Source organism: Heterocephalus glaber, unplaced genomic scaffold (genome assembly GCF_053883595.1).
Source record: "Heterocephalus glaber isolate CG9 unplaced genomic scaffold, H.glaber_assembly_v1.0 deba00000738, whole genome shotgun sequence".
Taxonomy (NCBI): Eukaryota; Metazoa; Chordata; class Mammalia; order Rodentia; family Bathyergidae; genus Heterocephalus; species Heterocephalus glaber.
The window spans coordinates 9,667,202-9,684,197 of NW_028258161.1; the positions used below are offsets into that span (position 1 = coordinate 9,667,202).

At 44.0% G+C, this 16,996-nt stretch overlaps 1 protein-coding gene and 1 long non-coding RNA gene across 24 annotated transcripts in view; one reads left to right on the forward strand and one right to left on the reverse strand.

The window, feature by feature from the left end:
* Pard3 (par-3 family cell polarity regulator) overlaps positions 1 to 16,996 on the reverse strand; it is a 605,457-nt gene that overhangs the window by 396,228 nt on the left and 192,233 nt on the right. Inside the window, exon 1 of one of the 23 annotated variants that reach the window (XM_021242105.2) lies at positions 2,659 to 2,677. The exons of the other annotated variants lie outside the window; for them this stretch is intronic. The gene's annotated coding sequence lies outside the window, so the exon portion shown is untranslated. Of the gene's footprint in view, positions 1 to 2,658; positions 2,678 to 16,996 lie in introns of those variants that run through there. 23 annotated transcript variants of the gene reach the window in all.
* Positions 805 to 5,543, forward strand: LOC110345268 (uncharacterized). The gene is made up of 3 exons (XR_002388473.2): positions 805 to 866; positions 3,694 to 4,371; positions 4,548 to 5,543. It is a non-coding gene; the product is annotated as an uncharacterized LOC110345268 (long non-coding RNA).

Consider the following 16,996-nt stretch of genomic DNA (forward strand, 5'->3'; position numbering starts at 1 on the left):
TAAATACTCATTGTGTGCCAATCGTCTCCCCCACATTTGACAGTTTAAAAAGGAGTACAAGTTTAGTATTTCTACCAACCCAGACTGCTTTACACACTAAAATTCAATGCAGATTTTTTGGAAGATAAATACCAGTGCCATCTAATGGATTTAGCCAAGTACCAAGAATTTGAGAACTTTAACTTTTAAAGGAAACTTATTCAGAGGAAAGCCAACGGCTCTCTTCCATTTGCTTCTCGCAGAAAACATCCCCACGGGTGACGAAGAAGAGGTGAGGGAGTCAGGTTATCCAGGGGTTTGCAGAGGGGGGCCCATGTCACACCCTGAGGTTCTTACCCCATCTGCTCCAGGGCTGTGAGCAGCCAGTCCCCACCTGTGCACCCACCCACCCCTCAGTCCTGTGTTTCTTTATTGGTGACAAACAGCTCAGAATACTCCCTGTGCTTAATAAATGTTAGCTACTGTTACTATTACTGAGAAAGTTTCCAGAGACTGAGGTTAACAGATGAAGACCAAAAGCACTGAGTTTCAAGCCAAGCCACAGGAACTCCACCCTCAAGACTGTGCGCACCTGCCGTTTAATGCGAAGCCACTTAATCTGCATTTATCCTGAAAAAGTTTCAAGGGGCACAGAGAAAGGAATGGGAGGGTAAACACCCATAGCTCGTTAGTGCAATAACGAAGACGTCATGAGGGGCTGGACTAATACAAAGGCAGTGGAGTGAAAAGACAATCAAAATGCATAATTATGAAAATGCAGAATTGAGGCCTATTTAAATCAGGTCTAGGCGTGTGGCTAGGTGGCTGGGCAGAGGGCAAGGAAAGGACAGCCAAGCCGAGAACGGAAGACGGTGCACTTGGTCTGGGTAAGCCTCTCCCGGACCCCATATTCAGTCCCCACAGCAACTCTACAGCTGTGTGGTGCACAGGGGACTCCAGTAAATGTAGACAACTGGAGATGTCAGGGTTTAGGAACAGAGGTGGCTACGCGTTGCATTAAGAAAGCTAATTTGAATATAGAGCGTGTGCTGAAACCAGGACCAAAACCTGAAAGAAGATTGCAGGTTTCTACCAATTCTTCTGTGAAAACAATTTGAGAAGAAGTGGTATAAATGCAAGGAAGCATGGTTTCATGGGGATGGGAAAAGGATGGTTTGGTAGAGCAGAGTGATCTGAGGGATTAAATGCCACAAGGAGGCCCAACTGCACTTTCCCAAGAAATGTCACACCAACATATATTTGCAGCAAGTGGGATCTAAAATTCTTTCACCCCCGTGCTAATTTCAATAATAGTGGATATTAAAAGCATATCAGTGAACAATTTTGAGTCCACGAATGTACAGAACATAGGCATTCTATTCAAATGACATTGAGCAGATAAATTCATCCTCACAACAGAGTTAACAGAGGAGAATTCTGTCAAGAGTTCTTGTGAAAGGGTCTATTTCATTCACCTTGGTGTCCGCTCTGCTCCTGCCCTAGAGGCCCCCAAAATACACAAGGAATTCATCTCATTTATTGTATATGCTCTGCGATCCCTCTGAAAAGTGCAGGCGAGTTCACATGAGCAGCTTACACACTGCAAGTGCCTGGGTGCCAGTCCCTGACCGCACAGCTCTGCACTGAGGAAACGGAGCTCTTTTCCCAGGGGCCAGAAGCCACAGGCCAGAGCCACTGCCCACCACCCAGGCCTCGCACTCCTGCTTCCTGACACTCTTCCCTAAAAGTCCAGATCTTACTGCTTTCTCAGCCTACAATCTCAGGAAACAGTAGGTCAGTGGAAAAGGGACAGCTCACATCCCTGCGGCCCAAGGAGAAAAGACCACCACAGAGGAGTGATGTCAAAGTAATGTGCAGGGCCATTCTGAAAATTAACGCTGAACCCGGGGTCAGCTTGAAAACATACCAGGGCTTCAAAAAGCCAAATTGAACCACTGAGCTAAATCCCGGGCCCTACAAAAGTATTTTCATTCAAAGACTCTAATCTTGCTGGATGCTCACTCAAACTGGAATTTGGTAAATAAATCAGGACTGTTACTAATAGTGGTTTTTAAAAGTGGGAAGAGATAATGGAGAGTATTTTGTGGCAAAGGCTGACGAATGTGCCACACATGTTCCATTTCAAGGTCTTCCCCTAATTCACCTTGGTGTCTCACTGTTCACCTTGACCTCCAGTTCATACCTAAGTTTCCACAAATCATGGCTACTTCACAGGACTTCAGTAGAATGAGAAAATATCAAAATATTCTAAAGGTTTGCAGTCACTTCCTCATATATATACTCATGCATACACATACATATATATGTATATACAGTCTACCAAAAAATGTATGCACACTTCAGCAGTTCGCTGTGCTAGTAAATGTCTAGAAGTTAATAACCATCACTGTGAGCACCTCTTGTAACTGAGGCCAAAGGTAACTTGTATTAATCTCACAATGTCTCAATAAATTTAGTACTAAAATATTTATACAAGTTTTTCTTTTCCTGATGTATACATTTTTTGGTACTTAAGTCATTTTAAGTATATATGGATTTAATCATTTTACTGAATGGAAAAAATATTGATTAAAGCCAAGGCTGTATTAATACTCAGCCCCCAAAATCTATGCAAGTACAACAGTGCTAGAAGAATGTCATCACAATAATAATATGTACCAAACACACAACTGTAGGCAACCTTGGTCGCCGGTTCCCATTCAGGCCTGCTGCCAGTAGGTGAGCCCCGGCAGAGCCACACCCTGGGGTGTCACCTGTTGCCAACTCTCTAGGTCACCCTCGCTCCAGGACTTCGACCTGCGACTTCCTGTTCCCTGACCTGGGGCTGAACAAGGATGAATGACAAAGAGGCACTGAATCAGCAGCAGCCGGGGCTCCTCCTTCCAGCAGGCTAAGGAGCCTAGACCTCGCTTTTATTCACCCAAACACAGGCACAAGCAATCAGCAAAACAAGAGATTCACCTGGTTTCCAACGTCCATTAGAACTTTCTCTGGTAAACAACTCAACCTCAGCTGCCTTGACTTCTCCCTAATATGCATCACCCCTGAGTGCAGCTTGCTCCTTTGTGCTCACAGAGGAGGCCAATTAGGCCTCAGTTCTCCTCTGGTCCTCCACACATAAACAGGTCAAAGATTCAAGCGGGATAACTGTGAACCTCTTTGTATCTTTAACCACTTGCTTTCTAAAAATACTACAGTCGCACCTTGGTACTCAACTGCCTTGAAATTCATCCGCCTTGGTATTAAGCGCACAAGCTAGAACTTGCCGCTCTCGATTTCCTTGTGATTCACTATCAAATCAAAATGGTTTGTCTGGGACCATTTTTGATAGTCCTTGTGCCTCCTGGAACCAATTAGCGAGTATCAAGGGTCCACTGTGTCAGAAAAACTATACAAGGATAGAGAGGCGGGCACAGTGGCTCACATCTATAATCCCACACTCACACTTGGAGAGGCTGAAGGAGGACTGCAAGTTGGAGCCTAGCCTGGGAAACATCATGAGACTCTGTCTCAAAACAAAACTAAAAAAGGAGCTGTTAGTGTGAAGGACCTGGGTTCGATCCCAGTACCATACACACACACACACACAAAAGATTTAAGAAAATAGAGTACAGAACCATGATTTTTCATGGCTCATCATGTTTTTCGCAAACATCTCAGTCTTTTGTTTGCTTATATGTATTTATTTTGCAGATAGGATCTCACTATATTGCCCAAATGATGTGTAAAGAAAATACAAGGAAACGAACGAATGCAGAGTTCTGATAAAGAGGGGCATGGTGTAGAAGAAAGATGGACAGAAGGCCAGCAGCGAGGAGCACGGAGTATTCACAGGGCCACCAACCCACACCCTGCCTGACCGCCAACAATTCTGCCTCGGAAACCACAGGAAATGCTGAAGACACCAGGGGGGCCAGATGCTGGGGCCCACTGCTACAGTAAATTCACTCTCCCCAACAGACCACGTCGGTGAAGAGGAGCGAAACTGCAAACGCCAAGAAAAGCCATTGCTAAGCCGTTTTTAATGTTCTATGCCTTTAAATACTAACCTAAAAGGAAAGAAAATAGAAATGAAAAAACTGGCCAACTTTGTGTTTATTATTAAACACAATTCTGATTAAACAATTAACATCAAAATTATCTAAAAATAAAAACAAACCCCATATAAACAAACCATTAATAGGCTGTTGCCTTTTCTTTTGGGCAAAGAACATTGCTTATAGATTGCCACCACCTAAAAAGGGACCTGATTCAAGACTGTCAGACAGTGGAGACACTTAGGCAAGTGGCAAATGATGAGAAAAGTCACCTCGCAAACTGCAACACCTCAGTCTAAGTGTAATAAGTGAACAAAGTAGAAAACAGCACAAGGTTATGAGATCTTTATATATATTTTCCACTGAGAAAAGTCTAAGGCTGAATCAGACCTCCCTATAATGTGATTAAAATACGTTTCCTCATTAGCTTCTCACTCATAAATAGATAACACTAACGGAAAAACCCTGAAATTGTTGTCACAGTTTCTAATGTCAAATATTTCCTTGCAGCCTGAAAAGCCATGCAAGAATAAAGGAATCGGAGCACCCAGCACAGACGGTCACTGTGAGAGGGACAAGCTGAGGCCCTCCCATCCCTGTCCGCTCCTACGGCCATATCGTGGCTGCCACGGCCAGCTGGACCTTGAGATATGCTCTCGCCGATGCGAGGACACGGCAGGAGTAGGAAGAGACGCTAACACTGCTGAGAACCCAGCTGAAGCTGTCCCAGTGGCAGAGCTGGGGGACAGAGGCTTTAGAAAGACACAGAAGCCGGTTCGCAAGCTGACTGTGGTGTCTGGTCACGGCAGTGGGCAGTTCACGTGGCGCCCCAGTGGGAAGGGCAGCGCCAGAGCTTTGCGGAGAACGGAGTGGGACAGACAGAGTGGAGGTGGGGCAGAGGGTCAGCTGGGGCCGGCAGAAAGCCGCAGCAGGACAGGTGAAGGAGCAGGGCGTCACGGGGGGAGTCGTGCGGGAGGAGCAGGCAGGAGGCAGCGTGAGGCCTCCAAACTAAAACCGCAGCATTCAGGTTTCACTGCAGCACTGGCGCTTGTGTTGGGATAGATAATGGGTTTGGGACACCCAGTCTTTAACAGGTTCGCCTTCACGGCCTTAGCCTCAACCTCAAAATCAAACATCTCCAAAAGCCACACCTCTCTTCCTGGTGTAAGACGTACAAGTGGTGGCAAAACCAAGCCCAAACGGACACAGGATTATTCATGTTTACTTCCCTGGTAAATATTCATGTTCGAACACATGCTCTTCCCCAGACGTCCAGGAGGGGTTATATCTTGATGCTCACTCTATTCTTTCCGAAATCTGAACACCTCTGCATTCTGACATCTGGCATAGCAATTTGAGGTGAGGGAATTTTGCAAGTTATTAACGCGTCCATTAAAAATTAAACTCTATATTTACAATTTAATTAATAAAGTTGAGAAACACTTAGCACTCGTCACTTCCTTATTACTCCCCTGCATTTTACTTGCACATATGGTCTTGCATTGATTTATGTCTACTGAGTCTGTACAGCAGAAATATCACAGAATAGTGCGTGGCGCTGTGCACCCACTTCCACACTCGGGAACAGGCACCGGCTCTGTACAGCCCACTACTGTAACAAGCACCTGAGATGGCAGCTCGTGAAGAGAAAGGGTTTGCGCTGGCTGACGGTTTCAGGGGTTTCCGTCCCAGTCAGCTGGGCTCCCTGCTCCTGCCCTGTGTAGGCAGAGCAGAGCCGCTCCCCGCTCGGGGCTGGGAAGTGAAGGCAGCATGGAAGGGCACCTTCCCGATGACCTGAAGATACTGCCCTCGGCCTCACTCCTAAAGCTTCCACCCTGGCCCACGGGCCCACGTTGGGGACTGAGCCTTCATGTGGGCAGCGGGGACCCTCCACACCCAGAGGGCAGCAGCCAGGGTGGTAGAGTAGTTTATGCCCCTTCGCCCGCGGTGGTCATTACACATCTGCCAGTGCAGCAGTGTCGGGCTCTTTAGAAAGCAAGCACAAGCCCTCAGGATCTGACTGTTTACAGGAAGAGTCCTGGACCCCACAGGTGGCGCAGGAGTTGGAACCAAAGGCCCCAAGCAGAAGCGCTGGGGTTATGCGCTCCTTCCCACAGCTTCGCACCAGCGCGCAGCCGGCGCTGGCCTCCTACCTCTCCCAGGCACCAGCACGGTCAGCGTTACCCGCTGCTGCACCCCAGGCAGGCACACGCCTTGCACACTGTAGGTCCAGGCACTAAATTTACTGAAGGGGACTCCCGAGCACACTGCGTACCGACACCCTGTATCTCACACCCTGCAAGGTAAGCAGAACTGCCAAACAGCACGGAAATTCACGGGCGGAATAAAAGAAAAGACGAGCCCAGGACTGGTAAAAAGATAGAACTTTATAATACATCCTTTTACTTCTGATTTAAATAAGTTGTTTGGTTCAGTCTGAAATTGTTACTTGCCATATTGTTCCTGTGGAAAAATAACAGCTCTAAACAACTGACTTCAGATCACGACCCCACTGCTGCACTGGAGACATCAAGCTTAAAAGTCATTCTAACAACTCGATCATCAAAGTCTTAAGTCTAAAAATTGAGATAGAGATAAAACTTTAAAAGCAAAGGCCAAAATCCACTGGAAAAATTAAGTAGCAAAACATCCCATTAAAGATGTATTGAAAATACACACATCAAGAAAAGAAAATACCAATATAGAATGTGGATGCAATTTTTAGAAGTTTTTAAGTTTTTTCTAACATGCTATTTTATAAAGCATTTGGAAAATTTCTTATTTATTGCCTAAGGAGAACCTTTTACCCTGTACATAACTGCAGTATAATTGGTATTTCACTGTTGGTATTTGTGTGAGAAACACAAATGCAAAGAGAAGGCAAGGACTTCCAATGCCTAAGCATCTAACACCATAAATGCTTCCTTCAGAAAAATGAAAATTTAAATCTCTCTGATCTGTAATATAAGATTCCAAAGCCATCTGCACTGCAACCTAATCTATATTCCTAAAGGAACAACAAAATTCTCTCATCCTATGAACATAGAAATTCTGGATCCATGGGAAACCTTTGACCCGAATCTTGAACAGACATGGAAGCCCAAGAAGGCAGGACCTCTCAGGGTGACACTGTCACCTCACCTTCTCAGCAGAGGCAGCTGCCTGTTTCTCCCACACTGCTGACTGTCTGTGCGTCACATGGCAGCCACCCACCAATGCTGGTGCCTCACTGCAGCTACTTTTCAGAATCACCACCACCCGTGCACTCACAGGAAGTGATAGTCTGCCATCCCCGTGTGCCTCATCAAAGAAACCCAGATGGTGAAAACAGTTCATCCTTTCCCCACAGTGATTTTACGTGAATCCCAAGTGCTATGGCGATCCCCACACCCAGAAAAATACCCTTATTTGTTAAATAAAATGGTATGGAATGAACGACATGAAACAAAATACAATAGAAAATGTCAATGTAGATGACAAACACTAAGGCTGATGGGGGGTGTGCCCAGTGGGCTGTTTGGTGAAATGTGTTTATCATCTCAGGTTAGGGCAGGGGCTCTCAATGAGGGGCAATTCTGTCCCCAGGGGACAATGGCAATATTTGGAGAGACATTCACTGTCACAACTGGGGGAGGGTGTACTGTATGCAGCTGCACCAGGTCAGGGAGGCTACAAGACGCTCAGGCAGAGCCTGTCTCGGCCACACACTAAACTGTGACCCAGCCCAAGTGTCATCCGAAGAGGATGAGAGACAGGACACAGACAGATTTTTAAAGGCTATTTATCAACCCTCTACTTCTCTCCCCCGAACATAGGAAGCTGTGGATTACCTAAGTAGCATCTGCTAACATTTGGGGGGGGGGGGGGATACCGAGGATCAAACTCAGGACCTTGTGCTTGCACGGCAGGCACAGGAACCACTGAGCTAAATCCCCAGCCCACATCTGCTAACATTTTAAAAAGTAAATAAGAATAGGTTCTCTGTGGGTACCGTTAAAACTTTCTTATAAACATTTTTTCCTACCTAAAAATCATGGATTCTCAATACAGAGAACTATGAGACTGAAAAGAGTAAAGCATTTTGTCACAAGTTTTAAGAAGTGGGGAAGGCTGTCATTGTTTGTGTATCTTTTGCCAGAAAGTGATAAATTCATGTGATGTATACATTGCAAATAAACAGCTTTTCAGAATTTCTGTTTAGACTTCACCACTTTCACACATTAATGATGAGACAACTCTTCTCTCATCAAACATGAAATACAAAAACCTTAAAATGTAAACTGATAGATGAGAGGGGGATAACTAGAAAAAGTAAAGAAAGTTTAAAAAAAAAGGGAAAAGACAGCAACCTGCTTCCTGTTCAGCATGCATGCTTGTTGAAGCCACCAAGTGACACGAGTTTCTGACTGAGACGCTCGGTGTCCCATGTGAGCCTGTTCCCAGACAGGGCCACCAAGAGGGAAGCCAAAGACTGGCAAAGACTGACACAAGCTTCTCTCTGATTTCCAAACCGCTGAGAAAGAGCAACAACCCAACAGCAAGTTGTAAGTTAGATTTTGTCAAAAATAATTTTAAATTAAATTGATAAATTTTAGTCGTTTTATTTAAAAGAACTCTAATTACATTCCAGAGAAAAGTGTATATGCACATTGTCACTAATGACACCTTAGGACATGTGAATTATTTCAGAAAGGGCAGTGAGTACCCTAGGATGCATTGTTTTCTCATTTGCATTAAGCAGAAGTTTATTAGAAGGCCAATTAACAGTCAATTTAATCACTTTGTGGAAATAGTAGTAAATTAAGTGTGTCAACACCAAGTATTCACTGTCTGCCCCTGGGATGAACGATTTGTATTGTCATCAAGAAAATTATATGAATAAAGCTTAATCCTCACACACGATGGCAGAACACTGGCCACTCACGATACTTAAATTGACAATTCCATCTGGTAGAAATGCTGTCAGTAAAAGGTGTGCTAAAAACTAACTATACTTCACAGTCTGATTATTTCTTTTTAATTCAGGGCTGGGGGGGGCTAAACTTTAAGTAATCTGGGTCCATTAGAAACATATGCAGAGTCATATTCAAGGAAAAGAACTTGTATTTAATAACTTCCACCAAAATTTAGCTAATATACTAATGCATATACTTAAATACTATAAAAACCTTACCAAAACATCTAAATCATTATAGCCCTAAGTAATCAGGCAATTCTAGCTCTGAATCCCTTTAATAACCCAAAACAGCTCTAATATGACTGCTTTTGTAAAACGGGACTGCATTGATATCAAGTTTAACCACGATATGATTTCAAGTTTGACCATCTTAAATGTTGAACACTGAAGTGATTCTTTTAAAAAGATATAATTTCCTGGTTCACAATAATAATTGTTCATAATGCCTGATTCTCAAAGTGTGGCCAACAGCACTGGCATAACCTGGGAATTTGATAGAAATGCAAATTCCAGGCTCTTCCCAGAAACAATAAATCACAAACTCTGGGGCCAGGGCCCAGAAATCAGCAATGCAAAGTCAAGTATGAAGGGTTGCCCTAACCTTGTAGAGATGACAAGATGAGGATGAAGAGCAAAGAATAACTAGAATACTTCTTCGAGTGACACCCATGATTTATCATTTAACTCCTGTGACAAATTCTGATGTAGGAATTATTATTCTCACTGACATCGGAGCAACTCTGGCTTAGTGACATTATTAAGCACATAAGCCAGGCACTAGGAGGTGGAGTAAAGCCCAAGTCCTCTCTAACACTTTCACATGACCCCGGCCGAGATGTGCTCTCCGACTACCAAGTTCAAGTACTCAACAGACTGCAAAAGATTGCAGAAATCGAAGGTGTGCTGTTGGAACAAAATCTGTCTTCTACCACATGCACTTCAGAAACCCACATGCTTTGACACTACTTCCCTCTCAAAAAAAAAGAAAACGGCAGGGTGCTAGTGACCTTCTGATTCCTCTTTCACCAGGTTCTATTCAAGTTCTCTACCAAAAAGAACTGACACATAGTTCCATCTCAGCAACGTGGTCACCCATTCCGGATCACATCCAGGTTCCCACAACTGGGTCATCTCAATCCCCTAACCTGACCCCCAACCTAAGGGCCAGGCAGGAGAGTGAGAGCTGAGGGTTTCTAACATGGTACCCACCCCTCAAACCCATGGAAATGACGACTGGGACCACTGCCAAGGCCCTTAGCAACAGAGATAAACATACAAAGAGCTATCAGCAAGACTGGGCTGGGCTGAGCTCAGACTCAGAGGGTGAGCTCAGTATGCACAGGGTCCTGAGTTCTAGCACCTGCACCAAAAAGAATCTATCAACACTGGTGTTGCAAGGAAAAATCTTTATAATTACTTCATTACAAACTTTTTTAAAAACTCAAATACACACAAGGCAGTCAATTAAACCACTTCACGTCCATATTATTTAAAACCTGTCTAGCTACTAAAAATATACCTCCAAAGCCACAGAAAGACCAAAAAGACATGCATCAAAATATTGACATATTGTAGAAAATATTTAATAGTGTAGGTATATACAAGGCTTTATTTTCTACTTTCTAACTCATTTCTCAATTTCTTAAAATGTAAGTTTGTTTCGGTTTACAACTATATTTATAGTAAAGTGAAATCAGAAATAAATACAATGAAATACATGTCCTAAGCCAGTGTTGCTGTCACTGAACGCTCTAAAAGGTTCGCCATCACTAGCCTATGCTTTTTAAAAATCTAGCAAATTATCAATGTACAATAAATGTTACCATTAAAGTAAGATGACCGCAAAACACGACATGCTAGTAACGTTTCTGTACCAAAAAAAAAATCTTTTCAGATCATAGCAATTACTAATATCTGATGGCTCAACAAGTTTCAGGATTCCTCTGGCAACAAAAATATAGTTTGTATTTTCACTGGAGTTAACCCAGCTGGCTTTCCTCTTCTCTCACATTGTTTTATATAGTCAATATATTCTTCAGGCCCATCACAAATACAAGCACATTAGAATTTGGGACTGTTGTAGAAAGACCCATGTCAGACAGACAGAATGCAGTTATTGCTGTCAGAACACACATGAAAAGCAAAGAATTATTGTCCTGCAGTCTAGTCTTCAAGCACACTAAAACAAGAAATATTTTTCAAAGTTTCAGCTTACTCTAAACAGTTATTTTCATAAAATTTAGATACTCAATATTTGATAGGAACGCAGAAAACGTCCTAGTCCACGATGGCTACGAAATGGCTTTCCAACCTTCATGCAGATTTATGGAATGGTTGACATTATTGAACAGTCCTTCAAAAACTTAGGGGGAGGCTCCCATTGTTAGCCTGTTTCCATTAGCAGGTCAAATCCACGAACATTAGCAACTAAGTGTAATTTACAAGAAGAAAAGTTTAAAAACAGAATTACTTAACTCTGGTGAGTTCCTTCATTTCCATAGTACCATTTTAAAAATAGAACACTGGGTGTTTCAAAGTCTGATACACAGCATTTTTTACAATACGTTTTAAACATAGCATAAATAATCTGCCAGAATCATGCCACATCATTTTCCCCCCTTTGGGAAGATGATTATAAATGTTACATATAGCATGTGTTTAAATAATTATGACCAGAGATAATCACAGCACACACATAAAACACAGGCATCACTGCCAAGAATTTGTCCAGAGATTTATTACATTGACACACACAGCTTTTACGCTTAGTAAGGAAATCACATGTTTAGTTTATAACCTTACATAGAAATAATAATCAAAGATTGAGGAAAAAGACAGCAAGCACTTGGGTGAGCTCCCAGCCAGACCGATTATTCTGAGAGCTTCCCTCTTCTTTGAATGGCAAGACCTGAAGTCTACTGCCTGGGTGATAATTCACATTAAAACACTGATCAAGGGTCACTGAAGAAATGCATCAGACCGACTTGAAACATGTATTTTGGGCAACAACCATGCTTAAAAATGGCTAATTAACTGGAATATTTGGACCATCACTTCTTGTAACCACTGAAATGAGCCTGCATTATGAATCCTTAACATATAAAATCTCCCAGAATGGTGCTTCCATGGCTCCCAAAGCTAACCCAAGTTACACAAGGGCTGGCACCCTTGGGCGGCTCCATGTCTGACTGAGACACAATCCTTCCACCTCATGTTTTAGGTCACATGGTTACCCTGGCCGTGCTTTAAAACTCATTTACAGCCAATGACATTTATTAATGTTAGAAACTCAGGTTTCTAGATGTCACGGGCACTTTCTTATGGGTCTGTCTCATTTCCCGCTGAAGCTTCCTCCCTGTGTAAAAGCACAGCCAATGGGGGGGGGGGCTGAATGCCTCCTCCACACTGTCATACACAGACCATGCCACGCTGCTGCAAGACGAACAGCAGGAGATATGGTGAGAATCAGCAATGGGGCAGCTTTACCTCTGTGACACTGGGCAAAAATGTCAGCCACATTTCCGATGAGTCTATGGTCTCTCTCACACCCAAACCCAGCTCCTGCCTGCTCTCAAAAGCAGGCAGCTCTGCACTGCTGGAAGAGGAATGCTCCATGCTCACTGTTCCTACACCTTGCTTCAGTGCAGCCCAGCTACCTAGTCAGCTACGTAGGGAGGGCCAAGCACCTCCGAGGAGGAAACAGACCTGTAGCCTGCGGCGCCCCACAGCCTGGTGGTGACGTTCTCCAGCAACACAAAGGTTGGCCCATGATTTTTTCCATAAAATAACTGTGAAATCTTTTAAATTCCAATACTTTGGGAACCCCTTGCAACAGTTCCCACACGAGAAATGCTCTGAATCAGAAGCTCTACTGGGGTTATGGATAACTTTTGACAGAACCTGAATTTTTGCCTTTAACTTGGAGGACGTGAAAACAGCCTAATTTAAACAGCAGAAACCAGACTCAATAATTTTCTTCTTGGAGGGCAGCAGACTTTATGGCATACCTCACAGTCCAAAGTCAAAAATTAATAACATATTCTCTCTTGCCTTCTCCCTCTCATCCTCTCTCCCTTTCCTTCTCTCTCTCTTGGGTGATACTGGGGATTGAACTCAGGGCCTTGCACATGCTGGGAAAGCACTCTAACACTGAGCTATATCTCAGCCCTCTTTATTTACTTATTTTTTTGGCCACTAAGTAACCCAGGCTAAGTTTGCACTTGTAACCCTTGTGCCTCAGCCTCCCATGTAGCTGGCATCACAGGTGTCTGTCACCACAACCAGCAACAGCACGTTCTCTTAGCCATAGCGTTGCAGAGGTGGGAATTTCTTCTCTTCTGAAGTCCTACAAAAGAGCTCACGATCCTCATGTTAAGGAAAGGAAAATAAGGAAAATGCAAGATAGGATATTTGTGTTGTTGCTTCAGTTGGGTTTCTGCATAAGGTTGGAAGCTAGTCAATCCTTTACTGTCCACGCAGTTCTGCCTTTTCATGACAGTGATTACCATTTTAACAACATTCATAATATCTTGTTGCTACACTTACACATTGAACCTTCATATTGATTAAAATTTTATTTAGGGAGTTTTGTCATTTTTGTAAACTATCATCCTAACTATCCTTGAACAGGAAAGAAAAAACACATTGAAATTTTATTTCAAAAAGTAAAATCACTGTGTCTATCCTTTGATAATCTCAGTCTCTTTCACTCTCTCTCTCTCCCTCTGCCTCTCCCCAACCATTCTCTGACCTCTCTGTAAGAAGCCCCACCCTCCACCCCTGTCCCAGTATTAGGGCTTGAACCCAGGGCCTTGTACTCACCATTGAGCCACACCCCTAGGCCTGTAAGAACATTCTTGCAGAGACTACACAGCACCAACCCAAGCCAGCCCACACTTCCACTTCCCGTGGACGACCTGCCCAGGTAGCCCAAGGACCTGGCCCCACCCTGGGAGCACACTCCAATCAGTATGCCTAGCGCTGCCTTCAGTTCTGTTGGCCTTAACCTCATACTGAGGTGAGGGCTCTCCCGCCCCTTCTCATACTCAGGCCAATGGGGCAAAAGAAAATCCCACAAGCTTGTGTGAAATTAGTCATGGTTCATTTGTGGACAATTTCAACACACAGCCAAAGAACCCACGTGTGCTAGGTAGACCAGGAGGCATGGATGCAGGATGACGAGAGACTGTCCCTGCACATCAGCATATTCCCCACCATTCATGGATGCACACCAAAGCCACACTGTAAAAAGCATTCCAGTGAAATATAAATTTTAAGGAAATCAAGTTCCCAGAAGCTTAACAAGAACAAATGTCCCTCCCTCTGGGCTCTATTTAGCAGTCATTCCATATTTGGAGATAATTAGGATTTTCTTCCAACCCCAAAAAGAAGAAATCTTTGTTATGCTCTTTTAACTGTTATTTAAAAATAAAACAGTAGGAGCATGATACTCAAAGGCTGCACTTCAAAAACAAGAATGCTTTTCATTATTTAAATAATCTACTCATTTTTCACCTGTTATTATTCTTAAAGAGAACATTTCTGCACAACATCTGAACTACCACACAGACAATGTATCACATCACACATCCCCTTCACTTCAGACCCTGACAAGAGCTGCGCTCATGCATGCCAATGTTATGCTGTAAATACTAGGGAAATAGTCCATGTTTACCTGCTCTCCTGAGCCCCAGCTATAGAAATGTTAGAAGTGATTATGTTCTTAAAAATGCATGCAAAATACAGTGACCCTGAATCAAATAAAACTGTAAATGAAAGCCCCATATAAATTATATGACCTATGGCTTGGCTATGAATACTTGGATATGAAGTTTCAAAGTCAGAAAACTTTGCATATACGCATGTCCAGGAGACCGAGGAGGAAATGTGCCTGTTCCGTGCACAGAGCTGAGCGGTCTGGTTCCTGCAGGAAGCATGGTGTGGCCGCCAGCATCAGGGCCCTCCTCTCCTCCCATGAAACTTTTTAGCTTAGAAAATGATGCCCCAAACAACAGCCCTTGGCGTGCAGAGAGCGCTGAAGTACACTAGATGGGCCTCGGAAGCAAAGTCTCTTTCTGACCTTTTCCTGCTCCCCCTCGTCCCCAACAACAGGCCATAGAATCTAGAATCCTCTTCCCAATGTGAGCTGTAGAACCTCAAATCACTGGCCCCTAAAGCCAAACATAAACCCAGAAACGTTCCTTTAATGTTCCCACATCTTTCTGTGTAGGAGCCGGTCACACACAAAAAATTCTTGGCCATAGGACATAGGGCCCTCACTCATTAAGAGGGACCTGCCCTACACCCAGGAGGAAGGAATGACAGACACACAGAGGCCAGGGTAACTTGAACAGAGCAGCCTTGCTGAGCGTCCCCTCACTCTACTACCATTTCCTTTCTATCCAAAGGGGTCTCGTGTCACATAAAAGTTTGACAAGCTAAATCTGTTACACTTTCCTCCTTGTCTTTTGCTACAGATGTGCTGGTGGTAATCCTGATGATGGGGAGGAACAGTATCAGACCTATCTACCCCTACAAGAGCAACCATTTTTAACTGACTCACATGACTGTATGTATAACCAATCAATTAAAATAACTCACAAGTTATACACACTGGATGGACGGGCAGATGGACAGACAGACATTTAACCCACTGATCACACTCATTCGCTGAAACAGACATAGGTAGGGGAATCTATGAGGGCTTTTCAGAATCGAGGCACCTAGGAGCTCATAGCACATTGACTTCTGGTTGCTCCAAGCCTAAGCTGGATGCACACTGACTGCTCCCCATGCAGGTCCATTTCACAGAGGCAAAGGCCTAGTGCAGTGGGAGGCCTCCTCCACCCAACTGCCCCAACCCCAGGTCAGAACAGTCCAGGTAGGAACAAGGACCACAGCTGAAAGGGAAGGCGGCACCCCAGCAAGTGACCAGGGACACTGCAGGGCCTGTGGGGCAGTGTGGAAGAGGCAGGAAGGATGTCACCTTCTAGGGCACAGCTGAGCAAGGGTTCCAGCTGAGGCTTGCCCAAGCAGGAACTTGAAGGACTTGGACCCTTCCAGGCTGATTGGGCCTAAATTTCGAAATGGAGCCTAACATCCACTGGCTAAATGTGGACACACATACCATGTCCCTTGGAGACCACAAACTGAGCTTAAGGCCCCTACTAGACACACTCCTGTTCCAGCCCCAAAGAGGAACAGCCTCAGAGGGAGAGTCCCATTAATCTGGACCTGACCAATGAGCTGCTCCCTACAGGCATGTGTAAAACAGACCAATCAGGAATAGGCATGATTATTTCATGTTTACATAAAACTGACCAATCAGGACTGAGCACTGCTGGGACTGGCAGGGGAGCCATGGTGGGAATCCTTCCTTTCTTCTTTCCAAGTGCTTGTCTGTTTTGTACTGTTTGGTACGTACCTCAGTCTTCCAGATTTGCTTTTTTTCTTTTTAAACCAAGCTTCCTCCTTTCTTTACTGGGGTTTTTAAAGTGCTGTACACTGAGGACATATGGGTGTAGCCATGCGTGGAGAGAAAGGCCAGTCCAGACTCCTCCCACAAATCTCTGCAAAGCAGCATCCAGGACACCACAGGCAGCAGAAGCCCCCCGCTGGCCGACGTGTCTTGAAGACACAGCTCCTCTCGAACACCCATGTGGTGGTACAGTTTCACTGCCCCCTCAACCTGTGTTTGACTCTGCCACAGAAAGAACTGGTCAAGGCTGGAGGGACAGGAATACATAGAACCAAACGTGTTCAAAATTATGTTTTGGCCGGAAGTGTTTCTGAAAACACTGATCATCACATTTCAGACTTGGTGTTTCCAAAACTAAATCAAACTTCGAAGAAAATACTCAAGTCATCAATTAGTATCAAGTTTACTTTTCATGAGTCAAGTACTTTAACTATTGCCTATGAGCAATTTTTAGTTTTAAGGGATTACTAATAAATGGGCTAAATAGCATTTAAACTATTAAGTTATTTTAATAAACTATAAAAT